Here is a 5088-nt window from a genome sequence, read left to right on the forward strand (position 1 = left end):
ATCATCTTGATGATCCATATTTATGCTTCGAATATTGCCTCGAAATAAGCCTCCATTTGGTTTGAAAATGGCTCGATTCGCTAACTATAATGCGCTGAATTGCAGCATGTCTTTGCTAAATACTCGACATGGTCCGTTTACTCTGATGAGGTGTAAATGTTCTACCAAGCTAAATTGCGAATGGTAAGTTGCAATGAAACAAAATTTTGTGCAAACTAAATGTTGCACATCAGAAATTTTGTGCACACCGAAGTTGCACATTGCGAAATTTGATGCAAGCTAACCACTGCACATTTCAAAATATTGGGCACTAAATGTTGAACAATGCAAGAATTTGTGCATGCTAAGCGCTACACGTTGCAAAAATTTTGTGCAAACTACATGTTGCACATCAAAAATTTAGTGCAAGCTTTTGAGCATTGCCTTGAGGGCACTAATTTGTGCAATAACGCACGTTGAAAAATTATACAAGTCCATGCACATAAGGTCATGGCAACAATATACTCGGTGCAAAATTATCAAGTCCATGAGCATATGGCCATGGCAACAATTATTATTTATGCAACATTTTCTAAGTCCATGAGCATTTGGCCATGGCAATATTATTATTTGTGCTAAGAGCTCATTGTTACATTGCTTGAAATTATTGATTTTGCACATGATGCATGAAGTCAAGAAGGCTAAAACCATATGTTTCTATAGTACAAGTATCCATTGGCAAGAAAGGTTTAAAATATGCCATGTGCTACATATTATTATTAACATAAGCTTCAAACTTGCTTCATATATGCTTCGCGCAAATTTCTCAAGAATATGGCAAATATGCGTAAGACCATAAATGAACCGCGATCAAATTTGATTAAGTACAAACGTGTACTTTAATTATTTGAGTATAAACCATGTAGCGTAAAAAATACGCAATAATTACCTGTGCGATGGAAAAGCCCACTAAATTGGAACAAATATTTTAGTCAAGTGTTTGCGAAATGAAGGAACCTTATGTATAATAAAAATTCCTAAATTGTGAATTGACCCAGCTTAGATGCTTCACTATAACACATATTTTTGCCCAAGGATCGTTTCGGCGAACTTGGAAGATTTGCAAGGTATATTAAAAATTATACAAGTAAAATAATGTTTCGCTGAAGTAAATCTTTATTATGTGCACAATAATAAATGATTGAATATGCAAAAGACAAGTCTAGTGATTGCGAATAATGTTTCGCTGAAGTAAATCTTTGCCTTTGCCAGAAATTTCCTCCGCAATAGGGGTGATTCGAAGAAGTTTGTGCCTACTTTCTTGAATATACGGTGCACTTGTGCTGCCCTTTCGTTTGCCTTCCACAATAGTTGCTGAGTTTAACACTAGTTCTTCAACAGCTACTGTCGTGTTGCTGCCCTCTTTAGGGCGACAGATGGCTTTGCATTGAGAAACATCCTCTAATACCATCAGATCAGAAAGGAAGATCTCTGCAAAAAAGTAAAACGAATTCATATATAATGCGCAGAAAAATGCATAAGTGTTGTGCAAAGAAAATGCCATAATATTATACCTCTATTGGTTGCATCATGGAGAGTAACATTGTAATTACTCTATGGCCAATATATAGATACTCGCCCTAAATACAGTGGAATATGGCTATATTAGCGAATTACAAAGTGAACATTTATAACTTCGGATAATAGCTCTTGGCCGATGTCATCAAGATCATTGCGTTCATGCGTGCTCTGATTAAGTTCCATTGTCCAGCAAAGAAAATTCTTATATTCACGTATTGCTTCTGCCTTAGTGAAAAAGAATGATCTGCACCAGTTCCCAATTGACGCTTTGGGAGTTGTAATAACTCCACAGTGTGATTTGAATGTAAACCATCCGCGATCGGATGGTATGATGGTGTTAAAATTGCGGAACACATCAATTAAGGGTTGTTTGTTGATCGCCCTGTAATACATTTCAAATAAGATGATTTTAGCAATAGCGTATGGATGTAATTTGGCGATGGCGATGCCGTACGATTCACAGACGTCCAAGAAGAAATCAGATGGTGGAAATCTCATATTTCCTTGATACATAGATGTTTCATAAACTGCAATCATCCCCTCGAGAGGATTGTTAGCCCTCTCATTTTGAGCAGGAGCAATGGGCATAAACTGATCCAATAATGGATAGTTGATTTTAAATTTCTCAATCTTCTCGTCAGTCATGTATGATGAAAACTTATCCGCAGTAACGGCGGAAGAAGACTGAGGAGTAGATGGAGATGCCATATTGAATGTATAAAGTATTTAAATTGAAAGTAAGAAAGGAGATAATGAAGGAAGAAAAAAAATGATAATCGTCAGAAAGTTGCGAGTGTTGATCTGCGTGATTAATGCTTTAATAGAAAGATAGGTGAATACGAATGAGTAAAGTGAAAATTGACTTACAATCGATCCTATTTATAGAGGTAATCAAAGGGATCAAAGTTATTCACAATGATTATAATCAACGGCTATAATATAGCAGCATTCTATCAACGGCTAGAAAAGAGCCGTTGGGAAATTCTGATGGGACACGCATAGTTTGTCAGACGCAATATAATATGCCTTATGCGTAACGGAATAAAATTTTGCGGACCGATTGATAAGAGCATTTTACATTACATTTTTTAGAGTTTATTATGCTATATTTTCTGCGTAAATATAACACAATAAACTGGGGGGACTTGATCATATATATAGGCATATATATGTATATTTTAAGTGCAAAAGGCAACTCAAGTGCAAATGGCAACTCAAGTGCAAAAGCAAACAGAACCACAGAAGTGAACAAGCAATTATGTGCGGTGTTTAAACTCTGCGGAACCATGCGCAAAGAATATCTGCGAGAGTATCTCGCACAATTACTGCGGGTATGTCGGTGTTGTGCGGTTGTTAGCTCTGCGAAAATCCGAAGCCTATAAATAGGGAGCTTGGCCTCTCATTTTAGGTTGTTGATTCTATGCAATTGCTAAGGTTTTTATGGTTCGCTTGTGAACACGCCCAAGCCTTAATCATAATCAAACCAAGGTAATTTGATCAAGACCGGGACATGGTGATTGATCACTTGAATCTAAGTGAAAGACGATCATAAGGTCAAAAAAACATTATCAACACCACCATCCACCCCTCATTGCACTCAAATCCTAAATTAGATCTAATTTGGGATTGATCAATCATCATATCCCGACACTTTCCTTTTGACGAGTCTTCTTTCCCATTTGGTTCCATGACATCCACACAGCCACCATCCTATGACTTTCTAGATCCTTCACCCAATCTGTTTTTTCGATCATTTCACCTCTCCTCCTCTGATCCGTCCTCGGAGACACAACCTCCTCCTATTGAGGCTACGGTACCTCTTCAAAATCTCACCCCGGAGACACAACCTCCTCCTATTGAGACAACCGTACCTCCTCAAAATCCTACCCTAGAGACACAGCCTCCTCCTACTGAGGCTACATCTTCCTTCACCTCCACTCACCCCATGATCACCCGTACTCGCCTTAGAACCACCAAACCTATGCAATATCTCAACCTTCAAACCACAGTCATTTCTCCCATTCCTCGTACTTATTCTAAGGCCCTTCACGACCCTAATTGGAAACAAGCTATGACTGATGAGTATAATGCTTTAATTAATAACAGTACTTGGACACTTGTGCCTCGTCCACCGAACACGAACATAGTTCGCTCCATGTGGTTATTTAAGCACAAGTTTAATGCAGACGGTAATTTGAGTAGGTATAAGGCTCGTCTCATCGAAAATGGTTGAAGCCAACAAGTTGGTATTGATTGTGATGATACCTTCAGTCCGGTTGTTAAACCAGCATTGATACGCATTGTACTCAATTTGGCGGTACCTCGACACTGGCCAGTTCATCAGCTAGATGTCAAGAACGCCTTTCTTCATGAACAACTTTCAGAGACAGTCTATATGCACCAGCCACTAAGGTTTCGGGATCTTTGATACCCAAATCAGGTTTGCCTCTTGCAGAAATCTTTGTATGACCTTAAGTAGGCCGCATGTGCATGGTTTCAGCAATTTGCAGGTTATGCTCAGCGAATTGGCTTTCACCAGAGCCGATGTGACACTTCTCTTTTTATCTTTCGCTATGGTTCGGATACAGCATACCTGTTATTATATGTTGATGATGTTGTGTTGACTGCGTCTTCTACAAGTTTAGTTCAACATATTATTGCTTCCTTACATATGGAATTTTCTATGACTGATTTAGGCCCGCTGAACTACTTCCTTGGCATTCATGATACTCGTACTACGTCTGGAATGTTCCTCTCCTAAAAACAATATGCCTTCGAGATCATTGAGCGTGCTGGTATGCCTTCATGTCATCCTCGCAAGACCCCAGTTAAACCGGGTGCCAAACTTACTAGTCATGGTCCGCATTTTAAGGACCCCACTCTCTACCGCAACCTTGCAGGCGCACTATAGTATTTTACATTTACTCGACTAGACATCTCTTATGCTATTCAGCAAATCTGTCTATTCATGCATGACCCCAGAGAGCAACATATCCACGCTCTCAAGCGGATCATTCGTTACATTCAAGGTACCACTGACCTTGGTCTTCAGCTATATGCATCTTCTCCTACCGCATTGGTCGCCTATTCTGACGCTGACTGTGCAGGTTATCCAACCACTGGACGATCCACCTCATGCTATTGTGTTTTCCTCGACAACAATCTTCAGTCATGGTCTTCTAAGTGGCAACTCACGCCCTCTCGTTCTAGTGCAGAGACGGAATATTGTGGAGTTGCCAATGTCATTGACGAAACTTGCTGGATTCATAATCAAATATATAGAGGAGACCCAAATTCAATTTTAATATATTACACTTTGAACGTTGACTTAAAAAATATATATTGTACCATGCAATTTTATGGTAAGACCATTCTCTACACATGGTGTTGTGGTGTTGTGGGAGTGTTTTTTTTGCAGATGTGGCATTGTTGTAGAATGAAGGAGTCGCTATGTTAAATGCATTGTTGTAGTGTTGTGATTTTGTGAGTAAAATATAATTGGTATTGATTTAATTAATATTATAATTA

Source organism: Rutidosis leptorrhynchoides, chromosome 7 (genome assembly GCF_046630445.1).
Source record: "Rutidosis leptorrhynchoides isolate AG116_Rl617_1_P2 chromosome 7, CSIRO_AGI_Rlap_v1, whole genome shotgun sequence".
In the NCBI taxonomy this organism is placed as follows: domain Eukaryota; kingdom Viridiplantae; phylum Streptophyta; class Magnoliopsida; order Asterales; family Asteraceae; genus Rutidosis; species Rutidosis leptorrhynchoides.